The sequence below is a fragment of the Chlorocebus sabaeus genome, chromosome 18 (assembly GCF_047675955.1).
Source record: "Chlorocebus sabaeus isolate Y175 chromosome 18, mChlSab1.0.hap1, whole genome shotgun sequence".
In the NCBI taxonomy this organism is placed as follows: domain Eukaryota; kingdom Metazoa; phylum Chordata; class Mammalia; order Primates; family Cercopithecidae; genus Chlorocebus; species Chlorocebus sabaeus.
In genome coordinates, this window is record NC_132921.1 from 12,812,292 (window position 1) to 12,836,050 (window position 23,759).

The following is a 23,759-nucleotide window of genomic DNA, read 5'->3' on the forward strand; positions in this document are numbered from 1 at the left end:
CACTGGATTATATACTATAAATGTTGACTTTTATAATGTATGCATTATATTTCAATAAAGTTATTTAAAAAGAGGACATTTGGTTTTTCCAGATGAACAAAAGAAAGCTCTTTTGAATCCCTTCCGTCAGTAAGTTACTGTTCATGCTTCAGTAACCTAAAAGAGCTAAGATTGTATTTTGAAAACCATGGGAAACGCAGATTAAAACAAAATATTTCATTTTCAGAAGTACATATAGCCTGTGAGGATGGACACAGTCAGAATAGGATTGTTTAAATCCTCTCCTACGAGATTTCCGTGAAAATCAGCCAAATTAATAGGGGGAAAATGAATGCTTGTGTCTGACTCAACATATTGCTGTGTATTAAGTCACTTATCAGGTGTCTACCTCTATTTATTTTTATAAGCCCTCTCCATTTCCTTCATGGTTAAATTGCATGATATGTGTCGTTCTGCTTCAGGAAAACCATCTGTTGTGTAATTATCACCAGGGGCTAACCATTATCCCAAGGTACAGAAATTCAGCATTATCAGTAATATGAATGCATAATTTATCATGCTTATGTACCTAATTGAAAACCCAAATATATCCATTTAGAACTCCAGTTAATCAAGAATGCTGTGTTTGGAGGAACGATATTTTTCTCAAACTTGTGAACAAAATAACTTTAAACCTCAAAATGTACTGAGAAAAAAATTTTTTAATGGAAAATGTCTTTTCTTTAAAACAATTGCACTTGACTCAAGAAAAAATTAAAGGCATGAAAATAAATGTTATGAAAAAACTAAATATTGTTTTCATTGGCATATGGTCGTGTGTGACTTTGAAGCTTTATTACTATTTGGGAACATAGAGAAGGCAATTATAACAATATGTGACAATGTCAATCAGAATACAGGGCAGTGAGCCTTACCATCATGTTGTTTTTTTCTGAAGAATTGCACAAACTAGAGAGAAGAATACGAATCATAAAAAATAAAAAAGATAACAACTACTTAGTATAGTTTAGGTTGTAACACAGCCTCATTTTAATCCCTAGACACAGGTTTCCGTATCTACTAGGCAAATTGTGTTTCAATAGAAATGTTTCATTTTCACTAGGGAATCTCACTTAGATATATGAAATATTATTTATGAAAAATAAAAATAGGGTATATTCATCTTTATCTGTACAGTGTCTTTTTAAATATTATTCCTGTCACCATAGTTTCCAAAAATTATAAAATTTGTAAAATTAATACCTGTATGCAGACTCCAATTTCTTCTCTTAGGAATTACTGAAGCCTGCACTAAATAATAAAATCATCTTAAAGTTTTAGTTACTGTGACATGTAATACACCCAATAGGAACATTCCTGGTCTGTTCTTGCTATGCTTCTGAATTCTGAGAGCGACTGTGAGATTGCACACATCTGGTTCATATACATAATCTTGCAACCCAAGAATTTATATAAATAATAAAAGGTTTAATTGAAAAGTAATACACAGCTAGCTATATTTATTAAAAAATACAGAATTTCGCCTGTAATCCCAGCACTTTGGGAGGCCGAGGCAGGCGGATCACAAGGTCAGGAGATCGAGACCATCCTGGCTAAGAGGGTGAAACCTCGTCTCTACTAAAAATACAAAAAATTAGCCGGGCGTGGTGGTGGGCGCCTGTAGTCCCAGCTACTTGGGAGGCTGAGGCAGGAGAATGGCGTGAACCCCGGGAGGTGGAGCTTGCAGTGAGCCGAAATCATGCCACTGCACTCCATCCTGGGCGACAGAGTGAGACTCCATCTCAAAAAAAAAAAAAATGAACAACAACAACAAAAAAAAAACAGAATTTCTTATCCTGTACTTTTTCAACTGACTTTATTTTTATTTTTATTATACTTTAAGTTCTAGGGTACATGTGCACAACATGAAGGTTTGTTACATATGTATACATGTGCCATGTTGGTGTGCTGCATCCATTAATTCGTCATTTGCATTAGGTATATCTCCTAATGCTATCCCTCCCTGCTCCCCAGACCCCACAACAGGCCCCGGTGTGTGATAGTCCCCTTCCTGTGTCCAAGTGTTCTCATTGTTCAGTTCCTACCTATGAGTGAGAACATGCAGTGTTTGGTTTTCTGTTCTTGCGATAGTTTGCTGAAAATGATGGTTTCCAACTGCATCCATGTCCCTACAAAGCACACTAGCTCATCCTTTTTTATGGCTGCATAGTATTCCATGGTGTATATATGCCATATTTTCTTAATCCAGTCTGTCATAGATGGGCATTTGGGTTGGTTCCAAGTCTTTGCTGTTGTGAATAGTGCCACAGTAAACATACGTGTGTGTGTGTGTCTTTATAGCAGCATGATTTATAATCCTTTGGGTATATACCCAGTAATGGGATGGCTGGGTCAAATGGGTATTTCTAGCTCTAGATCCTTGAGGAATCGTCACACTGTCTTCCACAATGGTTGAACTAGTTTACATCAACTAACTTTCAATCCAACATCAAGACTGAATTTGTGAGAACTTTAACCAGCAGCTACTCAAGGAAATGCTAATGGTGTAGTAGTCCAGGGGTTGTCGGGTGTGGTTCTGGGACTATCATTATCAAGGTTACCTGAGACTTTGTTAGAACTGTGGAATCTCCTGCCCGACCCCAGGCCCTCTAAATGGAAACTTACAGGCCTGTGCCAAACAATCTGTGCTTTAACAAGCCCTCCAAATTAGTTCATCATGCAATCCAGTTTGAAGACCACTAGTCTAGTTTATGATGACTACTCTGATCTTTCAATTCTAGGTTGTCTTCTGGTCACTTTTTCATGTTTCTTTATGGATAAACTTTCCAGGAATGGTCATTTTCTTATGTCAGGAATTAGGTGACCTTCTGTTATTCTTACTGGCTGGCATCTTTTGAACATCTCCTAAATATTTTGATAGTTTAATACATTGCACATCCCATCCTTCTAAAATAGATTTCCAAATACTAAATTTCTCCCACTTCCTAGTTGCTAGTGAGTGGGTGCATGGCCTAGGTTATACCAATTAGATACACTCAAATGAAAACTAGATGTGGAAGGGGCAGCATAAAATCATAGGCACCAACATGTGGACTGATCTTTGGATGAGCACAGTGGTGGGGCTGTCTGGTTCTTTGAGGCTGTAGCAGAACTTCCGATGTTCAATCAATATCCTTGTCAATGTCCAGTGGTGAGCTATGGCAGTTTTGGTGTTTTTAGTAGAACATTCTCACTATGTGTTTGGGTGCAGCTCCTGGCTCCATTGTTTCCAGCTGAATAGCACCAAGCCTGGTTCATTGTTCCTCCTGAAAATTCTGCGAACTCCCTCATTTCGTTTAATAAAAACTTGCATTTCAATCTTACTAAAGTAGATTTTGTTGTTTCCAACTGAGAATGCTGAATGAAAAGAATATTTGGAAGAGAATATTTATTTTTAATTACTGGAAATTCTCCATGTCTTCAGCTGTATCGGGCAAATGAGTTTTTTAGTTGGCATCAGCTGCACTTTTAAGCTGTAAGTGCTTCCCTCCTTAAAAACACAACACAAGCGGAATGCCCACACTTCAGGGACCACTGACAGTTACTCATTACCAAGGAAGAGCTTCTTTGTGCTTGCAGTGTGGTTCACATTTCTGCTCTGCATCTTCTTCAGCAGTATGTCATCTTCCTAAATACCTCTCTTTGTTTCGTTGCATTGTTTACTGTCTTTGGTTCAGTTCCTTCAGTATTGTCCTTGAGTGGTACTTTGTTGGTGGGCTAATTTTATGGTTCTTGGCTTTTGGTCAGGCACAGTTTCCAAAATGAGCCTGACTTTGGTGCTGCACTGAGCAGAATCCATGTACTCTTGATTACTTCCTATGTATACAAATTGCTCATTGCCCCTCCACCATTGCCTGCAGTTACTAGGATTTCATAATTTAATCATCTTATATCTATTTTGTGGTAGTGTGCGATTCCAGGATTGAAATTTTTTTATTGAAAAATTGGAATGAAATGGCATTTAGTACGATGTATTATGAAATGAATTTTAAAATGTTAATTTTTATGTTAGAAAATAATTGGTGAGTTGCCTGTCATTTTGAGAACATGAGAAGAAAATAAACCAGTATCAACAAATCAAAAAGTAATCAGAGGATAAATAGAATAATTTCAGGGAGAGTTAGCCTCATATTACATAAAAAACACAATAATTTAAATGGTTGACTTTAACAAACAGAGCCATTTGACTAAAGTGTTTGAAGATAAATCTATATTTCAAAGTGTTAATGCATGGGAAAAACAGAGGCAGGGGATATAGAACACTAATTTGATAAACTTTTTCCTGAACCAATAAATAGAAATATAATGTAAATCTAATAAATAATTTAAGATGACCTGCAAATCCAAATATACATCTCATATTGAAACAGCCATTAATATTATAAAAGATGGAGAGATGTCACTTCAAAATAAACTAAAATTATTCTTTGTAACAACTATTAACAATGTCAGAATTAATTAATCTATTCGTGAATCTTTCTCTGCTTAATGCTGTGTTTTTCAGCACTTTTACGCTGTGGCTGAAGAGTCACAAAATATGTTCACAGGGTTCTATTGTATAGATTATTTTGTTTCCAAACCCATGGTCGGTTTATTAAACAAATAAACATTACAGGATGTGGGAACATCAGAATAAAATAAGCTTTCCTGTAGTTCCAAGGGCAAATTGCATTAAAAGTTTGGAAAGGCTGTGTCCCTCTAGTAAGCAGCACTATCAGGCCATCCAGGCTTGCCTTCTGGCTCAATAAATAAACAATTCACATGGAATGCTTCCCAGTATTTGGATTTGTCATCATGTTTCTTCTTTTAAAATTTCCCAAAGAACATAATCGAACCTTGAAATTCGTTTTAAAATATTGACATTGCAAGTATGTATTGACGTATCTTCATTTTGTTAAGACTTCCTTTTTACTAAATTATATATTTCTTTGGAATGAAATCATTCTTCTGTTTCAAAGCAGGCATAAGGTTTTTGGCACAGGACAGGTGAGAGATAATAAAAGTATGAGTTAGGGCCATAACCTAGAGAGGAAAGGATTTGTTTTAGAAATAGGTGGCAAAATTAGAATTTTGTGATGGATGGGGTGAAACTAATACATGTAAACTAACTACTAATACACTCAGATGAGAATAAAAGAAAAAAATAAGGTAGTATTTGAATAAAAAAAGAGCAAAAAAGAGAATTTTTGCGGGGGAGAGGCTCTGTGCTTACAAGTTCAGGATAAGTAGCTGGTAGAGAGAGAGAGGTCAAAGATAAAATAAGAGCCAATATTTATTAAGGTCTCCTTCTACATACTTTATAAGTATTTCATTTAATGCTCACCAAATGCTTACTAGGGAGGTTATATTATTATCCTATTTTACAGCTGAGGAAACACAGACACAGCCTTTTTTTAAATTTTTATTTTATTTTATCTTATTTTTTTTGAGATGGAATTTCGCTCTTGTTGCCCAGGCTGTAGTGCAATGGCACAGTCTCGGCTTACAGCAACCTCTGCCTCCCGGGACAGACACAGACTTCTAAATAATATACCCAAGTACACATAGCTAGCAGTGGCGGAGGTAGACTAAATTCAGGTTCTTAACAAACTCACTGGAATTTCTCACTAGAGAGAGAGGAGAAAATTGATGAAGTCCCAGAGGAAATGTGATTGAGCAAGATTGCAGATATAGGTGTATACTGAAGGGAAGATTCTCTGGGACAAGAAGAGATGGCATAAAGATAGGGACAGATGCAGATCATGTTTTAAAAGAAGTTAGACAGGAAGTTAAAATACTTTGTGTCTGCCAGCTGCAATTTCCCTGAAGAAAGCAAGGCTGTCCCTCAACTCTAAAAAAGACTGACTGTCAGTGGTTTACATTTATAATACTTGCAGAAGGAAGAGCTACTTGAATGTGTGAGCAATGACCAGCCAATTTCATTCTATTTCTAATTATTTCACCAGACTAGAAAACTGAAAAGACCATTACAAAATGACCCTATGATGATATTGCTGTATATAAAAAGTAAGAAAACTGAGGATGTTTTTACTTGAAATTCAGGCTAACTCGGAGTAATACAGAATAGATGGTTACCTACTTCTGAGCTACATCATGTAAATTTAATTTTTAAAATCTCAAATCACAAAAATTAGGTGTTAAAGATTATAAAACAATTATAAGAATTAAATTACACCTTCATATGCTAAAAAGTAAATCAAAACAACTATGAGAAATGTATGTATATTATTAAATAATATCATTCCATAAATCAGAAAGGGATTTTGAGATCATATGGCCCAAATTCTTCACTTCTCAGAAGGGGAAGCTAATTAAGGGCATGTGTAGCATATGACTTGGCAAAAATGATGCAGTCCATTGATAGGAAAGCCAGGACTTTTGGTACTGCAGTCTTTTTCGTCTTTCATTTGGTCAGAAGAAATGTCATATCTCATGTTCTTTCACATCTCATGTTAATCTCATGATTATCATGTAAGACACTGTACATATTTAATATCTGCAACTTGACAAGTTAGGGGATAAACACATATACACACCCATGGAAGTATTGCTACCGTCAAATTCACAGACACTTCCATCACCTCCAAAAATTTCCTCCCATCCTTGTTATTATTAGTTTGTGATAAGAATATTTAACATAAAATCTACTGTCTTAGGAGTAATTGAGGTTTTTCATATTACTTTCAATGGTAAAATCACAATTACTTTTGCACCAACCTAACAGTATTATTAGCTATAAGCACTATGCTATTAATATATACTGTATATGTATATTAATATATATCCAAACCTAATTTTCCTGCATAACTGAAACTTTGTACCCTTTGACCCTCATTTCTTCATTCTCGCCCGGACGCCCATATCTCCTGGTAACCACCATTGTACTCTCTGCTTTTATGAGTTTGACTATTTTAGATTTTACATGTAAGCAAGATGATCTGCTATTTGATTTTCTGTGTCTGATTTATTTGACCTAGCATAATGTCCTCCCTGCCCATCTGTGTTGTCTCAAATGGGTGGATTGCCATTTTTATTGTGGAATAATATTCCATTTTGTATTTATGTGAACACACACACACATATTTTCTTTACCCATTCGTTTACTGATGGATATTTAGGTTGTTTCTAGATCTTAGCTATTGCAGATAATGCTGCAAAGAACATGGGAGTGCTGGTATCTTTTCAAGATTCTGATTTCAATTTCTTCCTTTTGTTGTGTTATTATTTATGTACATTGACGTCTTCCATAATTGATGTATAAACTATTAATTGATTCTGAGGGGTAAGATAAGGGAACTAACATTTGGAGAATGCTCACTCATTGCCAAGAATATTGCTGAGCACCTCTCATACTTTACCATATGTAATTACCATACATATTAATTGATGACTCCCTCTATTTTCACAGAAGAGAAAATCTTGTCTGAGGGAGGTTAAACAACTCACAGGAGGTCGTTTATAGTCATTTGCTTCCACTGCACTGTGATATAGCATGATGCCTGCACTTTTTAAATATCTGAGTTTTATTTTTTCCCTGTGCAATATTTGATATTTTGTACTTTTAAATAATATCAGCATGGTCCTGGAAGTTCAATCTTTTCTTTAGATAGTATAGATTATACAGAGTAGTTACAAGTTGACTGATAAAAAGAAATAAAGTTTAGCTGCTGTTACCCTTGAGCACATCCAAGGGAAGGGACCGTAACAGCAGAATCCGTGGGAGTGAAGTACATGATGGAACATAATTGTTCATTTGACCTTATTTAAGAAAAAATAAATAAAACATCCAGAAATGTATGCGTCTATCCTTAGCTTGGCACTAACTACCCCAATAGCCTTTAGGCCCTTATCTACAAACGTAGGTAAAGCAGAAAACTGCTTTAGCCATCTGTCTTTCTAAATTCATTTTCCTCTAATTCTGTCCAAGTTTTTAACCTTAATGTTCTATATCTGTACATGATTTAACACAATTTGGATGTGAAAGATGAAAATGCATCATTAATTTTGGTCCTAGGTAAATAATGATAACCAAGTAATGGAGACTTTGAGGGACGATGGTGAGCCCTGTGAATTCTGAATCATACAACATCACCAATGTACAGAAGTACATCCGGAGAATTCCACACACATCTGCTGAAAACACAAGATTCCAAGCTACATATCATCTTATCTGATGATGGAACTGGAATTCAGACACCAAAAATATTGCCTCCAAGTTCAGTAACTAATAAGCAGTACACTACTGAGGGTGCATCATTGTAGACTAAGCTAGTGTACGTGAGAGGGAATCTATAAAGTCTATAAAGGGATTTTAGAAAGTTCACTGGATTAGGCCGGGCGCGGTGGCTCACCCCTGTAATCCCAGCACTTTGGGAGGCTGAGGCAGGCAGATCACTTGAGGTCAGGAGTTCGAGACCAGCCTGACCAACATGGAGAAACCCTGTTTCTACTAAAAATACAAAATAAGCCGGGCATGGTGGTGCATGCCTGTAATTCCAGCTACTCGGGAGTCTGAAGCAGAAGAATCGCTTGAACCTGGGAGGTGGAGGTTGCGGTGAGCCGAGATCGGGCCATTGCACTCCAGCCTGGGCAACAAGAGCTAAATTCCATCTCAAAAAAATGAAGAAAGAAAGAAAGAGAAGAAAGAAAGAGAAAGAAAGAAAGAAAGAAAGAAAGAAAGAAAGAAAGAAAGAAAGAAAGAAAGAAAGAAAGAAAGAAAGAAAGAAAGAAAGAAAGAAAGAAAGAAAGAGGGAGGAAGGGAGGAAGGGAGGGAGGGAAGGGAGGGAAGGGAGGGAAGGGAGGGAAGGGAGGGAAGGGAGGGAAGGGAGGGAGGGAAGGGAGGGAAGGGAGGGAGGGAAGGGAGGGAGGGAGGGAGGGAGGGAGGGAGGGAGGAAGGAAGGAAGGAAGGAAGGAAGGAAGGAAGGAAGGAAGGAAGGAAGGAAGGAAGGAAAGAGAGAAAGAGAAAGAGAACAAGAGAAAGAACAAGAGAAAGAGAGAAAGAAAGAAAGAGGAAGGAAGGAAGGAAAGAAAGAAAGAGAGAAAGAGAACGAGAGAGAGAAAGAGAGAAAGAAAGAAAGAGGGAGGAAGGAAGGAAGGAAGGAAGGAAAAGAAAGTCATTTCACTGGATTGTTAAAGGACTGAAGGAATAGCTTTTCACCTGAAGTTTTAAGGGGGAAAATAAAAAGCCCATTCTACATAACTGCCCCTGGGGAAAAGACTGTGGCTGTCACTCACCTGGGAATGCTGCTGCCTCTGCCTCTCTGGAGGGTCTGTGGCTACCATCACCACCTCAGGAGCTTGCTACCTTTGATAACCTTCTTCATACAAGAAGAAGGATGCCTCATGCCCTATTTCCTCATAAACTTGCTAGCAAATCTGAGTTTTTTAAGGGAACATTGGTTTAGCATAATCAAAGTCACATGTGTAAATTCTGGTGACAAAGCAAACTGAGAAATGCAGTTTATTAGATTCTCTGCAGGATATGTATGGAAATTTCTCAGTACAAAAAAGGATTGGAACATATTTTAAACATTCCAGCCTTTATAATCCCGTCACAAATTTCTCAATATGAACAAGCAGCCCTTTTCCATACTTGAATTTTCTAACAATGAAAATAATAGGCTCCACCTTCCCATCTCAGGAAAATACGATTTTACTTATAAATGTGAAAACAAGTTCACATTCTTGACAAATCAAAACATCCTCAAAATCATCAGCTTCTATCTCTAATGATATTTCTTCCTCATCTAGTTCAGTTATATAAGCACTTTGATATTCTGTAACAAGAAAGTAATTTGAAATTTTATTTTGCCCGTGAGACTTCTCATATTGTATACTTTTAAATAATAACAGCATGGTTGATAATATTTGAAAGTACAAAATATGGGACGTCTCAGGCAAAATAAACTTCACAAATACCATATGTAAAATAATTAGGGTGAGAAAGTGAGGTGGATGTTAATTAATGTACATAGGTAGACACATGATACGGCAAAGCAATTAGAAAATAAAAATAGTAACCACCATTCTGATTTCTCCAATGGGTTAGGAAATCACGGCTGTGATTTGTAATTTAACTCTTCCACCAATCATTCCATATTTCCACTCCCTGGATTATTACCCCTAATATATTTTAGTGCATGATTGTCCAGTCTTTATAAGGTTATTGTAGTCTTACATTAACTGTTAGCATTGAACATGGCAAAACTGAGAAGCACCCTTAAAATTCCCTGATTTGATGGCATACTCTTTCCTATCCCAATTGCATGGCAGCAACCCTGTTACTTTGCTTCAGGTTCCATGCAGCATTTCTGAGCAACCACAGATACCCCAGGCAACACTGGGGCCGCCAGTGTAAGTGGCCCAAGTGTCTATGCTGCTTACATTGCAGCTTGGACCAGCTTAAGAGCCGTCTCTTTCTCTTAGCCTTACTGATAGATAGGCTTAGTAATTTGGCAATAAATGGGTTGGAGTAGTACAATCAAATGCTGATATAATGTTTCTCCAAGATTTAGTGTGATATAGTTTGGATGTTTGTTCCCTCCAAATTTCTTGTTGAAATGTGATTCCCCAGTTTTGGAGGTGGGGTCAGGTATTTGGGTCATGGGGGGTGGATCCCTCCTGAATGGCTTGGTGCCCTCCCCATGGTAATGAGTGAATTCTCACTCTGCTAGTTCATGCAAGATCTGGCTGGTGAAAGAGTATGGGACATTCCCCGTTTCCCTCTTTTTCTCCCTCTCTCATATGCTCGCTCCCCCTTGGGCTTCTGCCATGATTATAATCTTTCTGAGACCCTCACCAGAAGCAGATGCTGTCAGTATGTTTCATGTACAGCCTGCAGAACTGTAAATCAAATATATTTCTTTACACATTACCCAGTCTCAGGTGTTCCTTTATAGTAACTCAAATGGACAATCACACAGTGTGACCTGCCAGTCTTCATGCATCATTATAAGTGGTGAGAATCATGAGGACTTGCACTTTGTCTTTAACTTTGGAGGGCAGATCCTGAATAGGTTCCTGAAATTTCATGTTTCATGCACTCCATATCAAGATGATATACTGTAGTGGGTACATATAAGATTCTGTAGGATGCTGAGAAAACAAGTCCCTGCATATTCAATAATGGCATGACCAGTGAGCCACAGCTCTTTTCTACAGGAGTAAAATTGCTACCAAATGGACATAAGAAACATTTTACCTTCTTAGTCAAGATGTCAGTGTTATCGAAAAGCAAGTTGATTATAATAATGTTTTACTTATATGGTTTTTGCATTTCAACACTGATTTTTATTTTCTAAATAAGTAAAGGGCAAGTCAAAAGAGTTACAATACTTTTTTTTTATTAGATCACTGCTTCCATCTTAGTGGGATATGTAAGATTAATATATTGCAATCTCTATCTTCTATTCAAAGTCTATCAAGTATATATCTTGTTTAAGGAGTACATTAATTTTAAAATTAATATTTATAATCATGGTTGTAAAATAAATGTCCTGTCACAGTGAATTGAATAAATACTGTCTGTATATATTATGAATATGCATTTTAAATACAAAACTGGCTATTCTGATTTTCAAAAATAGTTTTCAAATTAAATTTGTCTTGTAAGTCAAAATTGGTCTACATATTTTTATTCAATTCATTTAAATCTTATTTTAGAAAGTGTTAAATCAATATAAAAGTTAGCCATTGGACATAACTTGTCTCTGGTGTTTCTGAAACATCAGAAAACAATCAATAATGCAATAGTTAGATTGAGTAGTAGTTATAATTGAAAATTTAATAAAATATGCTGTATATATAAAATCTAATTTATCTCACTTGTTATGCATGATTGAATGGTTAGAATTACTTAATTCAAAATCCTTTCCATTCAACAATGAAAACAATTCAGACAGATTGGTAGTTTAAATTAATGAATCAATTTAGTCAAGGTAAGTGAAGCCCATCTAGAATAAAGTTGGAGTATCCAGTTTCCATGAAACTTTCTGGATGTTTTTATCAAGTGATTCAGCAATTCAAGTTCAATATCTTCAAACATGGGTAATTTTATACACCAGCCCAACACTAAAGATACCTAGTAGATGCTTAATAGATATTGATGGAAATTAAGACTAACACATGTACCTCTTACCTTTGGCATCCTAAAGAGAAAAAAAAAATTCACAGAGCATCTATAGCATATTTCTGAATCTTATGGGCATAAAAATAAATGTTTTACAAACTGTTATAAAAATTTTTAAAGCTATAAAATGATTCTGTAGGAATGTATGAAGTGAAGATATATCTAATCTTCTAATCAAAGTTCTGTGTGTTTCTGCAACTTGACGATTCTTTTTTGGAGATTGTGTTTTATTTTTATTATTTGCAGTTAATTACTCCCTATCAAATGCAATCTTGTTTTTTAAAAATACCAGCGTTTAGATCAGTAGATATTAAATTTTTACCCACAGAATCACCTCACATACATGATTATCCAACCGTGGAGAAATTCTAGTTTTGACATTGTTAGTGGTGTGCTTCAGGTCCTTGCCAACTTCCATAGCTGCAATATTATCTCTTTCTCACAATTACTGCTTGGTCTAAAACCACTCAACCTGATATCTACAAATACTGAGTAAGAGATAGTATTCTTAGGGAAAAAATAAAAATAATAATTAGGATAAAATCAGTAATTCTAATTAAATAGCAATTCTCTCTTTCACTCCATCTTTGTCTATCAAGAGAAAGCTACTATTTCTCTGTAACTTTCAAGATACACAAATGGCCAAGAAACATATGAAAACATGATCAACATCACTAATTACCAGGGATGTGCAAATCAAAACCACAAAGTGATACCACTTTACTCATGAAAGAATGGCCATAATCAAAAAACTACAAAATAATAGATGTTGGTGAGGATGCAGTGAAAAGGGAACACTTTCACGCTGTGGATGGGAATGTAAACTAGTACAACCACTGTGGAAAACAGTGGGGAGATTCCTTAAAGAACTAAAAGTAGAGCTGTCATTTGATCCAGCAATCACACTACTGGGTATCTACCCAGAAGAAAATAAATCATTATACAAAAGAGAAACTTGCACACACGTTTATAGCAGCACAATTTGCAATTGCAAAAAAAAATATTGAACCAGCTCAAATGTCCATCAATGAGTGGATAAAGAAATTGTGGTGTATATACACACACATGTATATACACACATATGTATATAGTATATATAGGCATATACATGTGTATATATGCATATACTATATATGTATATACTATATATACATATATAGTATATGCACATATATAGTATATATGTGTATATATGTATATATGCATATGTATACTATATATACATATATAGTATATGCACATATAAAAATATATGTGTATATATGTATATATGCATATATAAATATATGTGTATACATAGTGTGTATATATGTGTGTATATATATACACATACTATTCAGCCATAAAAAGGAACGAAATAATGGCATTTGCAGCAACCTGGATGGAATTGTAAACCATTATTCTAAGTGAAGCAACCCAGGAATGGAAAACCAAATATTGTATGTTCCCATTCACAAGTGGGAGCTCAGCTGTGAGGATGCAAAGGCATAAGAATAATACAATGGACTTTGGGGACTTGGGGAAAAGGGTGGGAGGGGGATGAGGGATAAAAGACTACAAATTGGGTACAGGGTATACTGCTCGGGTGATGGGTGCACCAAAATCTCACAAATCACCACTAAACTTATGCACGTAACAAAACAGAACCTGTTTCCTAAAAACCTATGGAAATAAAAAAAAATTAAAATTAAAAAAAAAGGATGCTAGAGTGGTCTTAGATCCTGTTCTCTCTGTGTAGGTCCATTGTAGTGCATCTCTGCTTTGGTATCACCTCCTTTTTCCTGTTTTCTCCCTTGGTGACTTCCTCTCTCTCTCATCTGGTAATTCAAGCTGATTCTTTTCCTGTTCTTAATTTTTTCATGTCTAAGTTTGTTACCTCCTCAATCCCTAGTGTCTCTGAGTCAGCTCTGAGATGTTCAGAAAAACAAGCTGCTTTAGTATAAGCATTGTAATTTACTTTTAGACCTCAATAATTCAATGAATCTCAAAGATCTATGTGTAAACAAAAACAGTTATGACTCATTTTGAAGATGTAATTTAAGAATAAACATTAAACATTTTTATTTCCATTCTGCTTTAACATTCTGTGGAAATCACATCAAGAAAAAATACTCTGTCAGAAAAATTAAATTATGTAAGCTGTGTTAGAGACAAGATAGAAATTTTATCTAAGGAGAGCACCTGGCTGCACCATGGTCCCGAGTCTTATTCTCAGTTTTGTGGATCCAGCGAACCAATGTACCAGAAGACAGAAATCAGGAAAACTGAATCACACTCTTTCAGGAATCCTTTTGGTCATACACACACACAGACAGACACACACACACAGACACACACACACAGACACACACACACATATAGAGGCACATGATGTTTGGAATTACTCCACCCTAGCCATCTACTCAGCACTAACATGCATATTAAATTTGTTAAAGACTAGATGTTTAAGGACTGATTTATTAGCATTTTGATAAGCAATGACAGTAAGTATATATTTTTGAATCCTTCAGAATCTATGACCTCATATTTCTTTACCACAATATAGGGGGAGAAGAGAGAGGGAGAGATCACTGTTCATTTCTTTCTGACAATGTCCACAGGGGACTGATACCCTTAATGTTTTCACAACCTTGATACGTTTTGTACGAAACAAGTAAAATAGGAGTGGTCCAATAACACAGCAAACCAAAGGACCAAAGTAGCTTTCAGCAATATCTACCTCCCCGCTTTATCACACCCATTAGACCTACTTTTGAGGAATTGCTGGGAAGTTACCATTTATGTACATAAAAGCACACACCAATAGTACTAAATCTGCCTCTTAACCTATGCTTTTTTTTCTCCCAGACTTTGACATCAGAGTTTAGCAAGGTTACTGGGCTCAATAATGTACTATTTTTCGTCAATAGTATATTTTATCTGATTTGATTATCTGATACACACAAACACACCCAAAATGCTCACTGATTTTTTTTCCAAAATAAATAAATAAACAGGCAGTATGGATTATTTCTTTCCTCTAAATATAAGCACCCAATCTAGATACTTTATACACTTTTTAAAATTGAAAAAGTATTTTAATTTACATGTTTTCATCTATATAATCAATCAACCTTTTCATATATTATCAGCAAACCAAATTTTTATTTTTCCTCAGAAATCAGCTCTTCCTCTAAAATTACTTTCTTCACTTAATATTCATGATCCGTTGCTTTGTTATCTTTGTCAGAATTCTAGAATTTTGACTTGCACCATTTCTCTCCCTGGGAAGAAATCACCATTCTTAAGTTTTTCTTGAATATATGCCCCCGCTGTACCACGGATGGCTCCTTACCACACAAAAGACCTTACCACTAAGAACTCTAGAATTCTAGCGCTCTGTGACTGTCTTGGGCCTCCTAAAAGTCTCTATCCAGGCAAATCTTTTTCTCTTCAACATTAATCCCCACCCTAAAGGCAGAAAAATAATTTCTAGAACACTGATAGTCAAAACCATTTAACTTATACAAAATAGCATACCTTTGTTTCACTGCAGGTGTGTTTCTCAGTTGATTTGTTTTATTTTTTCAACACATATTTAATCTGAGTCTTAAGCCTGAGTCTTCATAACATCATCCTATAAAGAGGTAAGTGAAAGGCTCAGTGCAAGCATAGGAACAGGATGAGCAAACATAAGCTCTCAGGTAAATCACTGGTATAGTTCAAAGCCTGGTGCCTGTGGGTAGATGTGGATAGAGACTGGAGGGCATTGCTAATCCACGCTTGTAAATTTCCTTCCCGTGAAGAAACAATTATCCTTCCTCAGTGTTCCCGAAGTATGTGTGCACACTCAAAATAGATGTTTCCCCCACATATTGTATTAGTTGTTGTTAGCATCTGACTTCCCAGTTAGGCTAAGAACAATTTGAAAAGCTGGCCCACGTTTACATAGTTCATTAGCTCCCCAAATCACCCAGTTCCTAGTATATTGTACAGTAAACATTTATTGAATGGATGTGTGAAGAAATGTGCTTTCAAATTTCCAAAAACCAAAAAGAAATCATTATTGTGTATTTCTACCATTGTGAATACCTGCAAAATAATTTCATCCATAATCCAATTATTCACATATGTAAAATCATTGCCACCATACCAAATTTTAACATAAATAACAGAAACTTATAATACTTTTGAAAACTGGTTGACAGGGACATATTAATTGTTTGGTCTTCAATGAAGCCAAGAAGCATTTTGACTCACTGCAGAACTGAATTAAACTGGGTGGGGTTTCGTTGTTGTTCTATTCTATTGATGTCTTTTTTCAAAATGCCATTTACCATTTGCTAAGGCAATTTGACAAACACAAGGTTTCAACTAACCTTTCTTAAATACCTAATCAACATGCTAAATAATTCATCCTCCTCATCTTGAAACTCATTTCCATTCCCTCCCGAATCTGGTGGCTCAGATTCCTTGATATTTTCAGGTCACTGCACTGTAATCATATGTTTTCAATTTTTCCACTGACAAATACTTGACAGCTTTCTCAGGTATGGTAAGTCATTTATTTTCTATATTTCAAAATTTGTTTTTTTTCTTACATTTTCTTCAGTTCTTCTGCTCTTGTGGTTTTAAAAATCCCATTTCTAAACTCCAATAAAATATCAGGTGGGAACAAATAAGACATTTGTATTTAATCTGATACCTTACTTCGTATTCCCTGTGATAGTCTTTCAACACACAGTCTAACATTATTGTAAACATTCCTACGGAAACCAGACTTCAACTTTTCCTAAAACACATTGAACTCGTCCATACCAATGTCTCCTATTTCATTATTGCCATTGATAAAGCTAAGTGGAATCTCTGCATACAGCGTTGTGTCAGAGTTTATTTTGTAACATTTATAGTATTTAAATTTTTTAATTCTGTTACCAGAATATAAGAAGTGCCAGTTCATTGGCAAAATATTGCCATTTAGTTTGGCCAGCAGGGTATTTGAAAAGAATACAAGATTATGGGATATTCGCTCTTAGCACTTAGAACATTTACTTACCTGGTCCCTGGAAGTGAAGTCTCTAAAGAGGTTTATCAAGAATGAAAAAAATGAGTTAGTGAATAAATCATGCTTTGTCAACTGCTTTCTGTCCCAAAATAATAATTTTTTGATCATTTTTTTCCTTTTATCTATAGATTACTTTGGCTAACTCACATTCTGTCCTGAAGAATGTATTACTTAATTTTCTCTAGCAGCAATTATAGATGTTATCTGTTCGTATCTTGAAAATGCAGAAAAGTTACTACTAATTTCAGTGTTCGCATTTACTATCTTTGTATCCTTACACATGTACAATAATACCTATATTCAGTCCCTAAACACAATGATTAACTCAACACTTCAAGTTCTAGCTTTCTAACATAACACCATTGCCACATATTGTAATTATTTCTGTCTTTCCTCAATAGATAGTGACTTTTTCAAGGACTGTAACCATGACTTACTCATTTTGCAAAATCTTGCCTCTAAATCTATTAATAACAAATTTACAATGTTATTTAGAGCATCTTAGGCCTATAATAAAAATTCGGTGGCTCAAGCCTGTAATCCCAGCACTTTGGGAGGCCGAGACGGGCGGATCACGAGGTCAGGAGATCGAGACCATCCTGGCTAACCCGGTGAAACCCCGTCTCTACTAAAAAATACAAAAAACTAGCCGGGCGAGGTGGCGGCGCCTGTAGTCCCAGCTACTCCGGAGGCTGAGGCAGGAGAATGGCGGGAACCCGGGAGGCGGAGCTTGCAGTGAGCTGAGATCCGGCCACTGCACTCCAGCCTGGGTGACAGAACGAGACTCCGCCTCAAAAAAAAAAAAAAAAAAAAAAAATTCGTTAAATCAACTCAGTCAACTGCCCTTGTGCCACCCTAACAGACATTTGCAGACTGTAGTTTTGTTTTAACTGATCTGACTAGAATACACAGTTATATAGATAGCTTCTCTAGAATGCAAAAACGTTTGGTCAATTTGGTGAGAAAAAAAAAAAAGTTTCCATTGTGGATGGAAAATTGCCAGTGTCTTCTTCCTTTTTGTCTCTTTTCGAAAGGTAGTTCTGCTATGATAAAAATAAAAATAAATACTAGCATGTCAATCAGATGACAATTTCTTCTTTAATCTCACACAGCAAATTGATTTGCCTTGCTCAGAAATGGATCTGCTGTAAAAAAAAGTCACCAGCTTCGCAATGATTCTGGAATTTCATATATAGTGATAATCAGCATAACCTCATTTTATAATTCAATTCACTACAAAGGAACAATTTTCTATAATAGATTTGCCTTTATTATCCCTAATAACATTAACCATGAAAGATGTCATAGTGAGTTCATGGTTTTTTCCATCAGCACGCTTGCTTTGACTTAAGGATAGATGAGATATGAGAGGGTCTGGTATAAGATTCCTTCTCTTAAAGAGTCCTTTTCTCCTTTTCTGCTCTTCTAACCCCAGTGATCTGTGATGTGCTATTTACATGGTATAGGTACGGATTCTCCCTAATCCCTAATAGTTGCTTAGCTAAAAGTTTACTGTTGGCTATTACTCCTGAAGTTTTCTATTTTTCACAATTTTTTAATCCTTTATATTTTAAAGGAAACCCTTGGAATCAATAATAGTTCAGAATTTTTGAATTCGATGAGAAGATTAAAATCAGTAAGTGAAACAATGATCTTTTCTCTGGGACAAAATGAGGAGTTAGTTTACATTACCACTAAGGTCCTCTCCTGTTCTAAATGTGAGGATGAAGAATCAGCAAGAGTGCTAGGGCTACTGTATAACCCAACGCCTGGAAGGGAAGGGACTCACACATACAGGCCTGTTTTAAAGGGGGTCTTCAAACAAATTATAGCGCTTTGAACAATTAGAACCTTGCCCAATTGGCTACAGCTGACTGGCCAGCAGAATTAAAGTAAGACTTTCATTAGGGCAGTGGCTACAAGACCTCCCATATAGAATGACTCAATTAAATCCGGTGCTTGGGGAGTTTCCTATGAACCATTACAGAAGGACCAAGTGAGTTGCTAACATTAAGAATAACCAGTAAGTGGAGGTGAGAGTTGTCCAAATATCTAAGTACCAGATCTTCAGAATATCTTAAACATAATTTCAATTTTCTATGGAACTGATAAAATACTTTCTGAACTTCTGGATTTTTATATATATACTATAACTAAGGTCATAGCAATTGAGGTAATTTGAATACGTCAATTTTTTAAATGAAGTAAAGATTCAAATAGATATATAAAACTATCAATTTTTAAACTATCCTTATATTATGTAAATTATGCAACAATACATAGAATATAAAATATTTATGGATGCTTAATTTTTATTTTTGATTAAGTAAAATATAACATTTGGATGACTCATATTTACTAAATTTGATTTTAGATGGCTTTCCTTTTAATTTCATTACCTGTACCCTTTTGAAAGGAATAGTGATAGAATTCCAACCAAATAGCAGAATTACACAAAAGCACGTTTAAAAAATCAAATCTGTTAACACAAAGAATCTATATAGTTGCAAAATACATCAATAGTCTTAAAAATAAAGAATTTTGCTTAATTTAAAAAAATGTGTATGGGTATAATTTTCTTCAAAGGTTTCTGAATATTTCTTTAATTTGTTTTAAACTCACCTAACTTTCAAATCTGTTTTAATCTCACTGAAATCCAAAACTCCTAGATCTCACAAGAGCAAGTGATATAATTAAATCAACAATATAACCATATCAAGGTTATTTAAGTCAGTTAGATTACAGATTAGCAAGCCTTGTATATAGGAAAAAATATATATGTATAAAAAATGGGCAAATTATTTTCCCCCTTTGCTGAAGTCTTGGTAATTTTATCATACTAAATGTTTTAAATTTTAAATAGCAATTAAAGAAGCCAGAATAAAATATTTGAAGCTGTGAACTATACTGAGTTTGAGGCTTTAAAAATAATATATACTTAGGAAGGAAAACCGAGTCCAAATTAAAAGCACATTGAATAATACTATTCATAGCAGTATGAAATGCAAAGATAAAAGTAACTGGAATGAATAATGGAAATTAAGTTCATTAGATGAATGTAAAAGAAATGATTATTTGGATCTGTTTTTAAATTCCCCTAAGCATTTTTTAAGTTATATATTTGACACATTTTTAATTCATAATTTTAAATTACTTTCTAACACAGAAAGGAAAGGACAGTTTAAAGGATGACGGATAAGACTAACAAATTTTACCTTCATTTTAAGAAGTGCCTCTTTTTTTTTTTCAGTCATGAGGCACAGGAAGTCTGTAATTAATAGCTTAATTCACAATAAATGATCCTCTGTTAGGATAAAGTTCTTGCCATGGTAAGTGTTCTTTACTTTTCCACAAAAAATAAGAGAGGTTTTGTAAGTTGCCAAAAAGAGAACAACAAAAAGAGATACATAAAAAATAATTTCAAAATGTAGAATTCACACGTGACCTTTTGTTTCCTCTTGTGGACCACACGTTCCAGAACCTCTCATCAGCAAGCACTGGAAGCTACCATCAGTATTGCCTGGGCATAACGTGAAACCTTAAATCCTGGCAATGGCGTTAATGATAATTCACTGCAGGGAAAGGCGACTTGGCGACTTCCTTTTCACAAGTAAACTTTGGTGGTCTTTGTATCTTTTTGGTTAAAACTGATATTTCCATCCCTTTTGACGGTATATGCAAAATATTTAAATGACATTAAGAATAGTATTAAAATTGATTTTAAAGGAACAATAAAAGCTAATCTATATGAGTTTGAGATCCATTTTTTAAAAGCAACTTTTTTTACTAAAGAAAAGCAGTTATTAAACCTATGTATCTTTTTAAAAAAACAGAGTTGAATTAAATTTTTGATGTTTCAAGTCTAATGTTTAATATGTGCCACACTTATTATCAAAGATTTCTTTTAAAATTAATATGTAATATTTTCTATATTTATGGGGTATTTATTACATGCATAAAATGTTTAAAGATTAAATCAGGGTAGTTGGAGTATCCATTACCTGAAGTACATGTCATTTCTGTGAACTAAGAACATTTCAAGTCCTCTCTTCTAGCCACTTTGAAATATATAATACATCATTGCTAACTACAGTCACTGTACTCTGCTATGAACATTGGAACTTATGTCTTCTATCTAACTGTAGTTTTGTACGAATTAACCAACCTTTCTTCTTGCCCACTTCCCAACCACACACCCTCTGGTATCTATCATTCTATACCACAACACTATAAGATCAACTTTTTTAGCTCTCACGTGAATGAGAACATGTGATATATGTCTTTCTGTGCCTGGCTTATTTCACCGAACTCAATGACTTCCAGTTGCATCTGCACTGCTGCAGATGACAGGATTTCATTCTTTTTTTATGTCTGAATACTATTCCATTATGTGTGTACATGTTTTCTTTATTCATTTGTCCAGTGATAAACACTTAGCTTGATTGTGAATCGTGCTGCAATAAACATGTCAATGAAGGTATGCCTTTGATACACTGATTTCTTTTCCTTTGTATAAATACTCAGTAGTGGGATTGCTAGATCATGTGGCAGTTCTATTTTAGGTTTTTTGAGAAGGCTCCATACTGTTTTCCATGGTGGTTGTACTAATTTACATCCACACCAATAGTGTATAAGAGTTTTCTTTACATCCTTACTAGTATCTGTGATTTGTTGTCTTATTAATAATAGTCATTCTAACTAGGATAAGATAATATCTCATTGTCATTTGGTTTGCATTTCCTTGATGATTAGCATTGTGGAGCATTTTTCAAATACCTGTTGGACATTTTTATGTCTTTTTAAGTAAATGTCTTTCCATGTCCTTTTTAATGCAGTAATTTGGTTTTTTACTGTTGAGTTGTTTGAGTTTCTTGTACATTCTAGATATTAGTCCCTTTTCAGATGAGTAATTGGCAAATAGTTTCTCTCATTCAACAGGTTGTTTTCTGATTCTGTTGCTTGTTTCCTTTGCTGTGCAGAAGCTTCTTCATTTAATATACTCCCATTTGTCTATTTTTGTTTTTGAGCTCTTGGGGTATTACCTATTCAACTCTATCACATTCTGTCTCTCATGGTTTTCATTAGGGACCTCACCATGATTCCTCCTCACAGGTGAAATACTCCCACCCAATTCCTACACACTTCTGTGTGGGTGAACCTTTCACAGCCTCTCAGCTCCTTGAACACCACATTCCAATGAATTGATCCTCTACTCCACCTCTGGTCATGCTCTGGACCTTTTCATCATGCAAAATTACTCATTTCTACATCCTGCTCAGGTTTTCCTGATGCCGCTCTTTTTTCACCATAGCTTATTCTTCACTTAGTTGTCAGATAAATATTTTTGAGATAGTTCATATCTTGCTGGTCCTCTGCTCAAAGCACTCTAGTAACTTCCTAACACACCGAGGACACAATTTAGTATCTTTACCAAGAGATGCAGGCTATGCATTATCTGGTCCTTAGTTACTTCTCCAAATCCTCAACCCCACATCCTCCAAATGCTTTCCAGGTGCACTGGCTTTCTTGCTTTTCCTCAGTCTCACTAAGCACTTCTCTCTCCAGGCCTGTGTCTCAGCTGATGTATCGACTGAAATTCTCTTGCCTTATTCTGACATTTCTTTTGGTCCTGGCTCAAATATCACCCCCCAAGAAGGATCTCTAAATTAGCATTTCAGTGTTTCTTTTGCTTCTTAATTTGCTTAATTATCTTTCTGTTATTTATTGCTATGAAATCTTATATTTTTGTATATGTAGGTATTGTATGTTAGCTGTGCATGAAGGTAAGCCTCCCGGGCATCAAGGGATTTAGTGCTCTGGTTCACTGGTCTATTTTTAGCACTGAGTCTGTCTAGAAATATAAAAATGTGAATGCAAGAAAAATAAGAAACAGAAAGAATCGTGACGTGATTAGGCTTCGAGTCCCCACTCAGATCTCATATTGAATTTAACCCCCGTAATCCCCATAATCTCCATGTGTCAAGGGAGAGACCAGGTGGAGGTGACTGAATCATGGTGTGGTTTCTCCCATGCTATTCTCATGACAGGTGAGTTCTCATGAGATCTGAAGAAGGTGCCTTGTTTCCTCTTGGCCTTCTTCTATAATTGTAAGTTTCCTGATGCCTCCCCAGCCATGCTGAACTGTGAGTCAATTAAATCTCTTTCCTTTATGAATTATTCAGTCTTGGGCCGTTCCTTATAGCAGTATAAAAATGGGCTAATACACTTGTTTTCTCAAAACACCTCCTCTTTCTGCAGCTTACGTGTACAGCTCTTTCTCTAAGACCATTTGTCAGCCGCATCAGAAATTCATTACAAAAGCTTGCCATATTCATAGTTCCTTCTGTATACAGCTAGATTCGTGGAACATCATTTCAGTAGCACTGCTGCAAATACCACAGTCTCCTTGTACTGTGTCCAAGGTGAAACCTAATCTTGAATTGACTTTATAATCTGCTTTCTCCATGATTATACCCACACAATTCATTGCTACTGCAGAAAATCAGAGAGTACAGCAAATACCACTCTTTTAAATATTTAGAGAATAGG

General features: G+C 35.4%; 1 long non-coding RNA gene across 3 annotated transcripts in view; it reads right to left on the reverse strand.

Moving 5' to 3' along the window:
* LOC103244131 (uncharacterized) overlaps positions 1 to 23,759 on the reverse strand; it is a 345,548-nt gene that overhangs the window by 304,166 nt on the left and 17,623 nt on the right. For all 3 annotated transcript variants that reach the window (XR_012089287.1, XR_012089288.1, XR_012089286.1), the window contains exon 2: positions 15,686 to 15,782. This is a non-coding gene — a long non-coding RNA (uncharacterized lncRNA). The remainder of the gene's footprint in view (positions 1 to 15,685; positions 15,783 to 23,759) is intronic.